Here is a 12,314-nt window from a genome sequence, read left to right on the forward strand (position 1 = left end):
CCAGGTGGGCTGGAAGCTCGTCAACACATCTAAGCTATAATAAAAACATTCCCGTAATATTTATATTGGTCATTTTGAGATGATAGCGTAGGGGAAGTTTTAAACGCGTACAAACATGATAATTCTTCTTTTAGTTTATCATTCAAAGTTTTTTCTTTTATTGTGAATATTTCTATTTATTTAAAAAAAAGAAAATATTTGAGAAAAAACAAAAAAAAAAAAAAGCCCGCTGAGTTTGTTTCGCCGGTTCTTCTCAGGACTGTGGCTTTTTTTGGAACCGGTGGTAGAGTTAACATTGTTATTTGTATTTTGACATTCAACAAGTGTGTCATACTGACATCTAAGTTGAAATAAATGATTTTGAATTTGAATTTGAATTAATTGGGGAGTAGCAGCGGAGTGGTCGAGTGACAAATAGTCTGGTGTCGGAAGCCGCGGGGCAGCAGACGACTGACAAATATGTTTACCCTTTGCCAGCCCTGTATACGGGATGATGTGAAGTAAAAATAAGGTCATGATAAAAAAAAAATATGTGTGGTGGCGTGCGACACCGGATAAGAACATTAAGAACGAAGTTCCTAAATATAAAAATATTAATTTTAACTTTTATTCGAGGTATAAAGAAAATAATTATTCGCGTATACATTTTATTTTATATTATGATATTTTTATTGAAATATGAATTGAATGAAAATAATCGCAAGGGTTAACCGCTTCGCAGTGCAATGGAGTAGTTTTTTTTTTTTTTTTTTATGATTGAACGATTACTGGTGGCCCGGAGGCCTTTCCAGTTTCACCAGGACACGTGGGCGAGCAAAGGCTCAGCCAGGAGAGGTGGGATTTGCTAACAGCTACCCGAGCGCCTCCGAAGGAGACCTAACAGCTCAAGAGTAGCTGCTTCGCGAATGAATCTACTACCGGATCGGAATCGCGACCCGCTGAGAAGATCCGGCGAGAAACTCAGCGAGCTGATTCATAGGTTAGGTTGCACGGCGAACTCTTTGTCGAGTTCGACGAGTACGGTTACCGAGGTCCCTAAGCCTGCTCCTAGTGTTAGAGCTGAAGGCGTCTAATGCAAAGGTTATTGGATCTGATGGATCCGTAAGGACGTGTCTAGGGCGTCGACGGTGACTGGCTCCTGCGTGATCAGGATTAGGGGAGTAGTCAGCGGCGGCAACGATAAGGCGATTATCATGACGCATAGCCTTATCGAAGTATCGTTCCGACGCTGACTTCATGTATTTCTGGATAGATTCGAGGCCCAGGTCGTCGTGTAGGTCAACGTTCCTCACAAACCACGGAGCTCCGACGGCTAACCTGCAAAAGCGGGATTGTAAAGATTGGAGGGTGTCTATGTGTGTGCGGACCGCGTGAGCGAACACCACACTCGCGTAAGTCATGACGGGCCTAATGCAAGTTTTGTAAAGTGTCACCTTGTTCCGAAGGGACATTTTACTCCGCTTACAGATCATGGGGTAGAGTCTACCGAGAATAAACGCGGCACGGTCACGGACTGATTTTATATGCGGGCGGAATGTCATCGATGCATCCAGGGTAACGCCCAGGTACTTGACCTTCCTGGCCCAGGGTATGGGTTATCTAAAGAGAGTAATCGGGGGTGTCAGATTCCTCCTCCTAATCCGGGAGGAAATCCGTGTGGAGCTTCCCCTCTGAAATAGCACCGCAGTACTTTTCGCTGGTTTGATGTCTATGCGCCATTTTCGGAACCACTGTCCTAGGGCTAGGGCTGCGCTCTGAAGCTTCTTCGCGATTAGGGACTTGTTTCTACTGGAATAGTAAACAGTCGTATCGTCGGCGAATAAAGCTAAATGGGTCGGCGGCGACCAGGGAATATCGTTAACGAATAAGCTAAATAGGAGGGGTGAGAGGACAGAGCCTTGCGGGACTCCAGCTGTGAGAGATCGTGGGGAGGAGCGGGTTCCCTCGACTCGATATCGAAAAGAGCGGTTCGACAAGAAGTCCCGTATGATGAGCACGAGACTATCCGGCACGCCCATGTTGAATAGTTTGAAAATCAAACCATTGTGCCAGACTTTGTCGAACGCTTTTGCGACGTCGAAGAAGAGAGCTCCCGTGTATAACGGTTTTGGTCGATTAAGCCCCACAAGAATGTGCTCCGTGAGGCGGTGCACCTCTTGAACGCATGAGTGATTTGTACGGAATCCGAATTGTTCATCGATGAGAATGCCCTTGGATGAGACGAAGTCTCTAAGGCGTTTGTAGAGCAGACGCTCATACAGTTTGCCTAGAGACATGAGGAGGCTAATCGGGCGGTAGCTCGTCGGATGATTTTTTGGTTTACCGGGTTTATGTATGCCGATAACGTCCGCTTCTTTCCACACCGCGGGAAAGATACAGTTCGCCATAGCGGCATTGAAAATAGATGCCAACATCACGATGAGTTGGACGGGTAGAAGTTTAATAACGCGGTTGGATATACCGTCGGAACCGGGAGCCTTGTGAGGACGTAGGTCTTTGATCAAGTCTTTAACTTCCATCGGGGTGACGGGTGGTAACGCATCCGAGGGTGGCAAGGAGACTCTGCGTTCTACCTCACTGTCTACTAATTCTACATGAACAGGGTCCACGGATTGAGTGCTGGGCGTGCACTGGATTTGCAATGTATCGGCCAGCAGCTCTGCTTTTTCGTCATCATCGAACGCCGCGAGTCGGCCTGAGGGGCCTACGAGGGGGGGCATAGTTACTACCGTATCCGATTTGAGAGTACGAGCTAAGCGGTAGTAAGACCTTTGGGAGGGCGCGAGTCCTTCTAAGAAATCAGACCATCTGGCATCTCGGACTTCGGTGATGCGAGACTTTACGTCGCGTTGTAAGGCACGCATTCGAATACGATTTCCGCGGTAGGATACCTGTCGTGGGCGCGTATCGAGGCGTTCTTAGCTCTAAGGAGCTCCCTAATATCGTCGGGCAACCCGAAGCGGTAAAGGAAGTCCTCCGCTACAACTTGTTTCGATGACCTATCTAATGTCGAGGTGATGTGTGACGTTAAGATGTCTATGGCTTCAGCGGTATCCTGAGGAGACGGGGTAGAGTCCGAGCTAAACGGGAGCGATGGTGGATCAGATTCAGCCAGGCTAATGCCCAGTGTGTGCCAATCCACCACAGTCCTCGCGACAGGAACGGAATCGGGAGCGCGTCCGAGCTTCATAACGACGGGACGGTGGTCTGAATCTAACTCTGAAACGACTTCGATCGAATGTAAGCGCAGAGTTACGTTTTTTAATAACGCTATGTCGAGTATATCCGGGCGATGTGCGATATTTAGCGGGTAGTGAGTCGGGGTTAGCGGAGCGACGATATCGAAGGCGAGATCATCGACTAACGCGTCAAGCCGCCTGCCATTCGGGGTTGTGGTGTGTGAGTTCCACCTGATGTGTTTACAATTTAGGTCGCCCGCCAGAATGACAGAGCTCCCCATGCCGAGCAGCGCCTCGATATCACTTAGAACGATCTTATCCGGTGGAAGATAAACGGACGCGATAACGATCGGCGCGTGTCCCGTCAGTGAGATTCGGCACACTGATGCTTCGATATTAGCGAGCGCGGGAGGATCGAGCGGGACGCAATGCAGGGCTCTTCTATAGTAAATGACGGTACCACCACCACGAGCAGAGAGCCTGTCGTTCCTGACCATGTTATAGTTCGCGATTTTAGGGTCACGGCGCGCGGGCTTAAGTAGGGTCTCCTGCACTAAAAAGATATCAATTTGATGGTCACGCAAAAAGTCAGAAACCTGATCACGTTGATTTGCGAGACCGTAAGCGTTAAAAAATCCTATCGTTACGGATAGGGGCTTTACTCTACTTATATACGCCATTGATTACCGGCGGAGTGAGGGGAGGACGTACGTATTTAATGACGCGTATACGTCGGCGTATTCTTGCACAACGGCGATAAAGTGTTGTGCGGTGGAGGCAGCGCGAATGGCGTCGCCCAAAGCGTTAACGCGCTCAAAGTTGATCGACTGAAAGAAGTCGATCGCTAAAGCGAGATTGTCGGACGCGGTCGGAGGGCAAGTCGCGGGAGAGGGACGAGTCGCGGGGGCGGGACGAATCGCGGAGGAGGGAGTTGTAGCCGTGTTCATGTACGGCAGCGGTTTCGCCCAGGCCGAGACACTGGGCACCGGCGCCGGAACGTACGCTGGCTTAGCCTGCGACACAGAGGGTGCCGAGGCATTGATGTCTGGGCCGGAAGCTCGGAGGCGGTTTTGGCGGGCGACGCGGCGATTTATTTTAGGGGCTCGGGGGCAACCACGGTAATTCGCGGGGTGACCCTGTGTTCGACACAGGACGCAGCTAGGCGGTTCCGTCGCGGTTTTTTGGTCGCGAGCGCAGAGGGCCGTGGCGTGATCGCCCAAACACTTAACACATCGGGGGCGCACGTGACAGTTACGGGAAGAGTGCCCGTACAATTGACAGTTATGGCACTGGCTAGGAGTGCCTTTTTTATGGGGGGCTTCGACGGCGATACCGGAGAGCCTACAGACGGTCTGTGTGTTGAAGATTTTCTTACCCTCGGGGGTAGGCTGGAGGGTGACTAGAACCATATTATATGGCTCCCTACCGCGACCGGTGTGCATACGGTGCACAGAACTCACTGGAAAGCCCTGTTCTAACAGATCGGCCTTGACGAGCTCTACATCTAACTCTTTAGGGATTCCGCGTATTACAACACGGAGTTCGCGCTCCTCCTGGAGCGTATAAGTATGGAAACTTATACGTTCCTTACGGAGGTAAGAAGAGAGGGCCCTATGGTCGTCGGGTGTTTGAACCTTAATTTGAATGCCGTTCGCGAGGTTACGGGCATTCGTGAAATTTATATTTTTGGCCTTAAGGGCCAGGCAAACTCGATCCCAAGCTGCCTTATCCTGAAGGATAACCGGGGGAGGGGTCTGGGTTTTAATTTGTGCCACCGGACGTGGCGACGGAGTGGTACGGGCTGGGGGCGCAACGGGAGTCTGAGGGCGGGGGCGCGACGCGTTCACGGCTTTGCTAATTTTAGCGGCCGCGGGAGCTCGAGACTCCGCGGCACGCTTCTTACCCTTCTGTACCAGGGTGAATCCATCCGTCGATGAGGCGGGGGCGACGTCGACCTCCATGTCCGAGTCAGAGTCGGAGCACGAGGAGGCGGGTGCAGGCGACCTACGAGCAAGTGTAGGTGTTTTAGAGGGCGCGACGGAGGCTGCGGATGATCGCTCAGCTGAAACGATGGTCACGGCGGACGACGCAGCAGCTTTACTCGCCAGTATAGGCAACACGGGAGCGGCAGGCACGACAGAGGCTGCGGTGCTCAATGCAGAAGCTTTGCACGCAGGTACAGGCGACGCAGGAGCAGCGAGCGCGGCGGAGTCCTCGAGAGGGCTCGCAGTGTGATTGGCCTTGAAGGCCAGAAACTCTGAGGCGAGCTGTGGGTGGCGAAGTCGGAGGAATTCCGCGAATACAGCGTCCATGATCGCTGAGTACCCAGGTGGGGCGGCCCCGGGTCTTGAAAACACTCGCCTTGCGGCGAGGCCCCAACTTCTCGGACCTGAGCGGTTCTATTGAACACAGGTGGCAATGCGGCGCGATTACTACAGGACAAAGAAAAAGCACAACAAAACAGAAATTACAAAAAGAAACAAAACAAATAAATACTTGCAGGAAAACACTTTGTCGGCAAATGTTCCACGAACACAAAAATAACTAAAACAAAACAAATAAAAGCTTCCAGGAAACACACTTGGTCGGCAGATGAATCACGAACACAGGCCGCGCGAACAATGGCCGGGCTAACAAAAGCCGGGCGAACAAAGACCGGGCGATCGAGTGGTCGATGAGCACGTCCGCACGTGACGGGTGCCTCTATCGGAATGCAATGGAGTAGTCTCGCCTTGGGGAAAACCTCTATCAACTGTGTAACATCTCGTCACCGCGATTCAGGAATTGTTGAATTTACGTGCAGTGACATCTATTGATAATAAACTAAATAGAAAAAAATATTACGTTACGAACGTTTTTCCCGGTTAGGGTACCCCTCCGCATCGTCCCATAAGGAACTTTGTTCCTAAAAAAATGTTTTACTAATTTATTGCACGCAATGAAATACAATTTAAAGACATTTAAATGCGGGGTGAACGAAATCGCGGCTGTTCCGAGAGCGTCTTTGCGTTACATTGCGGCTTCAGAAAACTAGTGTGCATTTTTGATTTGAAGTGTTTTATTTTATTTTATTAAGGCGATGCAGTATGATATTTATTATCGTTTCCTATACCGAAACAATCTCTGAACACCCTATGGAGTACGGTCTTTATCGAATTATGTGAGGATGCAAATATCAGTGAATCTTGTTTGACCGGGCAGGTGAACCTAGAAATTTTGTTCATTAGGACGAGGCTAGTAATTTTATTTTAGTAATTTGAGAATATCCTTGATATACCTGAATTGTTGTAGTAAATACATAGGTATCTTACTACTAGACAGTGTTGTATTAGACAAAATAAACATAACTATAATACACATTAGAGAATCATAAACATTAAAATAGCAACATAGTGCAGGTTTGGCAGCGATAGGCAGCGGCTTGGCTCTGCCCCTGGCATTGCTGAAGTCCATGGGCGACGGTAACCACTCACCATCAGGTGGGCCGTATGCTCGTCTGCCTACAAGGGCAATAAAAAAAAAAAAAAAAAAAAAAGGTTTTACTAATTAATAACTCTCACGCGCTTAATTTGGTGATGAGCGAATCAGAGGCTAGTTGAACATATCGTCCAACATAAGGTTAGTGATTATTGATGCTCATGGAAAATAGTAACGCCTGAGACAGATCTGGGCTGCTACTCGCCGGCTAGAAATTATTTGAAGTCATATTTCAAGATCTGAAACATCACGAGGGGAACTCATTCCGGAAATCCATTTCTGGAACTTGGTTAAAAAGTACTTCAAACGTACTATGGACGGGCGCAGTAGTATCAGGGAGGGTCGATAGTCTCTGTTTTGACGGTGAATGATGTGATGGTACATTGAAAATTATAGGTTCACCTTAAATTATCTTAGATCACTTATTAAAGTTTTTAAAGGCAGGTTTTCTTTAAGTCTGGTTCTTGTCCAGCGGGGTGTCCGAGACACCAGCGGCACCGCCTAGGGACGTCGTAGAGTATTGACTATCGCTTCGATGACTCGTCGGCTGAGTGTCCTAAAGGTGGCGCCACGAGTTTGGTTGTGGTATTGACTGCAGCAATCTGTCTGGGTTCGGCGGAGGCGGCAGTCGGTTATCGGGTTAGAGAGTGCTACGGGAGTCCTTGGGTAGACATGGCCCTAAAAACATCCTTGGGTCCGTGGTCTGCCCCAACCTCTCCAGACCGTTGAATCCCACGTATGAGGTTCCCCGTATGAGGTTCGGGCCCATGCCCAAAAAATATTTTCCTTTAAGTATCAACAAACAACTGTAAAGTTCTCAACTAATCTCCAAAATCACGCGCAAAGTCCATTAACAAATAACCTAATTAGTTTCGTGTTATATAATATATGCATTTCTTTGGCTGAGGTCAACAGCTCACCTGGTGTACAATGAGTGAATGTCATTCACCTTGAAACATGAGATCGTAGCCACAAACTTATTGTACAAAGGCTCTATGGTCCTTTAAACTAGAATGCATGATGGCTTCACGATAGAAATAAGCAAGATGGTTGTATCTATTCGTGCGGGCACACAAATCAACTTACCACCAGTAAATGTCGCTTTTCGATCGCAATACGCAGGAATTATACTCATATAATATTGCTGATTATTCTCCAGTGAATCGCTCGGTCATCTAATACCTACGGAACTGATGGATTGGTGATATTTTAAGCCGACATGAAAGATGCAAAAATGTTCATGATAGCCAATAAAAACTAAATGATTTTAAACTTTAAAAAGTCCACTTAAGACTCACTCATCCTTTAAAAAAAAGAAACTGTTTTTACATTATAAAACGAACAAAAAGTATAGGTATATTTCCGTGTGCGCGTATTACGCGAACTCAGTTTATTTTAAACAAAGGGATCGCAATAAAAGTGTCCGGAACTAGAGGGTCGCTTTTCATTACGATGCGTGTTCAACGTCAAACATATATGTTTGAGACCGGTCGGAATTAGGAACGAATCAATTAATTAAAACACCTTAGGTCCTTTGGGCATCCCATTTGACATTAATGATAATAATTTGTTATTTTTAGGCAGACAACATCTAATAGGCTAATGTGATCAAAGGAAGCATCATCTAAATCACAAATTATTTTTAATCCAATAGGCTTTTAAAGGCGCTTTGAAATAGTTATATATCACCGATCTTAATACAGCTTCACAATGAGAACGATTGGCAAAGAAACCGAGGATAGGTTTTGTCTTTTACGATATTAGTATCGCAATCAACCTATAAGGCCCGAGATTTAAGTCGCAATTGAGTTGTATAACGGTTTTCTCTTAGATTCGCAGTAAAAATAACACTTTTGTTGTATTTAACCCTAGTTATAGCTCTTTAAGTTACAAATTCCCCATTAAACCCTGTATAGTTCTTATACTGCAACCAACCAACCACCTAATTTCTGATCTAATTCTCGGTTTCTATTTTTAAATAATTTATTTTTCATTATTAAATCAAGTGTTTGGATTCAGTAAGCTATAAATTGATCGATGGCTATGAACTAATGATGATAAAGTAGCTTTGCATCATCGTCCTGTCGAAAAGTAGATCTCTTAATAATTTAATTTAAGTAACACAAAATCGTATGCGATCATGATTTTGTTAATTTTACAATCCCTAATCCCGATCCATAGAGCTCACCATGTTTGATATTGGTACTTTGATTCTTATATGTCTAGGACACATTATTAGTTATCTTACATCAGCATAGGACTTTTTGTTGACCTTAAAGATCACCCCTGATATTATCGAAGGATAGCTGTGTCGTTTCTTATTTTCATGTTTGCATGAGAACCTGGAGGTATGTGGCAAAATTGATCTCTTGCACTCTGCATAGATGACATAATTGTTATTTCAGGCAGATTTCAGGAAAGTCTTCGAAGTTTTGTCTCATGGACTTGCCTATACGTTTGGTGAAAGTTGAGAACATATTGAGGTAACTGTCAGTACGTAGGCAAAATTATAAGTTTCTTTAAATTATGCATTTCCATCTTTCATAATACATCCCTGTTATAATTCTCCACACACTCCCTTCAGCGTCTAGAAGTGTCCTTTACCTTCCTCAAGTCCTGACTTCAAAAACTCGCGGTGCTTACTGCAAATTAATCTGCTACCTATCAAACAGAACTAGGATACCTTATCTCTATAGTTATTAAGTTAAAAATCGCTCAAATCTCTAAAATCATGAATTTTTTTTATGCGCATGCGTACAAGCAACGGCGGCCATTTGCAGCATAACACACACAAGCGTAAAATCGTGTACATGTTTCACGCACACTTTGAGCTAAATGTATCAAATTTTCTGCGAGTATGTATGTATTTGTTGGTGCTCTTGTGTGTTTGTTCACGTTGGATGCTGAGTAAAGTCCCGTTCATACTGTTGCCTGATCGAGTACAATGTATTGTTTGTTTAATTCCGAATGCTCTCTGCAGATTAAAAGGCTTTGATAAAGTCAGCGTTCATAATGGGATCTCATGTAGTTTGCATGCAGCGACTGCAGGTTATTATTGGGTTGATTGACGTCGATTCGCGAATTGTTCATTTCGTTATTCACGTTCGCTGTGTTCAAGCGAGGGTTAATTGGGATAGCTGATTGTGTTCTATTATTTGATCGACATGTTGACGTCACGAAAAGAATGCTCATAATTTGTTAAAATTATTTTTGAAGGCAGGGTCACATTTCTCATTAAAAAATAAACAACTTTCCTTTTCACAAACACAAGATTTTGTGATTTAAAAAATTATCGTTTCTTTTTTGCGCGCACAAAAAAATATGTCGAGGAACCTTTGAGAATAGCCGACCCTTCGTGATTAAAACTTCGGGATCACAAAATTTGCACGTGCGTAACTAAATTGTTAGTTAAACAAAAAAAGGTGTAAACGAATCCGAGCGTCAGCGCCCAAATTGGGGCTTTTAAACATTTACAAGGAAAATCTTCGATATGAACACGGCTGTAGTGACCTGACCTGGCTTCGCGGGAGCAGAGATTCAGTAACAAGCGTGCCGCCAACGCGTGTACCCGTGGCCGGAATCCACAAAAGCATCCGTCTCACTCCGGCCTATACAAAACGCAGGCTGTGCGAGAGTAAAGTAAGACTGCTACCGGTGGATTGCCGGGTTAAAGAATCTTAGAGTGATCTTCTAATTAACATACCTTTTAGGTTATGCGGCTCGTGCATTTTGAAATTTGGCAGGTTAGTGCAAATTTTTATGGATGATAATCGTAAATGTTTAGTTGAAAATTAATTCGGAAAGATATAATCAAACTTTTTATCACCTCTATAAACAAATAACAATCTTATGTATGCAAAAATAGACCAAGAACATTGTTACCCTTTTAAATAAATTATAAAATACGATAAAAATGCAATTAAAATTGAGCTAAATTTAAAAACTGGTTAGTGTAAATACAGCTAAACGTTTTTTCAGTCTTCGATTCAGTATAGTTAGACTCGAATTCATCTATGGGAACAGTTGTTGATTTTTTTTTTATGTTTGCAAATCTACATGGCTGGAGATAAAATTATGCTGTAATTTCATCTCGTCTCCAGCATCGTACAATCTTCCATTAAGTTTACGAATGCTAATAACATCTTTGATCTCGCTTCTGTTACAGCTGGTTTTTATTTCTTTGTGGAAATTTAGATCACTTTTTTTCGTTCTTAAATTTTTTCTTTTTCCTTACTTTTCTACTTAGGAATAATAAATAGTGCGGTGCTTTAATGTGTTTCAAGAAAAAGCTCTTTTTTTGTATACGTTTTTGTTTTGGTCCATGACAATATTATATTAATTGTAAAATATCTTTTACTGCTTATAGAATTACTATACATATACCGAAAGTTTGTGTCAAATTATATTGACATCTGAAGTAATCAGAAGTACACACTTAATAAAATATTTAGAATATATTTGTGAGCTAAGTCACGGCTCATTTGAACTTAAGTTGTTACCGGAGCTTAAGTTGTTAAGATGTTACCGGAGCCGATTATCATTACCGCGTAAACGTCATCACTCATCTTGAGACATGCCTAAGTCTCAGTTTTATAGTCAGTTTATCCCACTCTTCAAACTGGAACACATGACTTCTCACCGCACCTAATTTCTCAAAACGGCAGAGAGGATTCGCGTTGAATATGCGCTTCGTTAACCACCTTATATCAGGTGGGTTATAAGATCGCTTATACATCTATGAAATCTCTATATATAAAAATGAATTGCTGTTCGTTAGTCTCGCTAAAACTCGAGAACGGCTGAACCGATTTGGCTAATTTTGGCCTTGAATTATTTGTAAAAGTCCAGAGAAGGTTTAAAAGGTAGATAAATATGAAAATGCTCGGAACTAAATAAAAATCCCCCGTCGGAAGGACTCCTTTTGTTTGTTTTAAATTTATTTTATATAAAAGTTTAGGTCTTTTATTTATCGATTGAGGTACTACGAAGTCTGCCGGCTCAGCTAGTAACAAATAAAAACCTATTAAGCTGCCTGAGTGTTGAAATTCAATCAAAGATACCTGATGATCGAAATCTATGGAGATTAGGATTGCAACCTCGGATAATTGGATGCCATTCTGCTTATTTAGGCCGTAAAGTAATCATTCGATCTGCTTTGAAAGTTGGGAACAATTATTGATACATCAATTTATATTTTAATGACGGCAAGGGAACATGCATACGTCTATAACTTCCAGTTAACACTAAACATCAAATAGACCGCTAACTTATTGTCAGTTGTTTTTTTGTTTTTTTTTATTAATCGCAATACTAAAATGATTAACTTAATACGTTTATTTTTAGTAGAGGTCCCGCAGTAGTCGAAATTCGACTATAATTAATTGGAATTGTAAGTTTGTACACTATTATGATTGTATTTTATACTTCTATAATCACAAATTTCGCCAAGACTACACTATAAAAAATATTAACAAAGACAAACAATATTTAATCTATTCTCAATTTGACAGCAGATGTCAAGAACAAAAGTTTGACAATAAATAGTATGCATGCGTGTGTGCGTCAAATACATGGTATGTAGTGTGTGTAATGTTTTCTTTATTGATTTCCTTTTATGCATTATTTAAAAAAAAAAATTAACATTTTGTACTTCTTTTC

General features: G+C 43.4%; 1 protein-coding gene across 7 annotated transcripts in view; it reads left to right on the forward strand.

Annotated features, from left to right (window-relative positions):
- Positions 1-10,201: 10,201 nt before the first annotated feature.
- Positions 10,202-12,314, forward strand: part of Dscam3 (Down syndrome cell adhesion molecule 3) — a 319,922-nt gene continuing 317,809 nt past the window's right edge. For 6 of the 7 annotated variants that reach the window (XR_016323179.1, XR_016323178.1, XM_089727911.1 and 3 more), the window contains exon 1: positions 10,202-10,399. The gene's annotated coding sequence lies outside the window, so the exon portion shown is untranslated. The remainder of the gene's footprint in view (positions 10,400-12,314) is intronic. The other variant, XM_089727909.1, reaches the window with a different exon arrangement.

The sequence above is a fragment of the Bombyx mandarina genome, chromosome 05 (genome assembly GCF_030267445.1).
Source record: "Bombyx mandarina strain Sakado chromosome 05, ASM3026744v2".
In the NCBI taxonomy this organism is placed as follows: domain Eukaryota; kingdom Metazoa; phylum Arthropoda; class Insecta; order Lepidoptera; family Bombycidae; genus Bombyx; species Bombyx mandarina.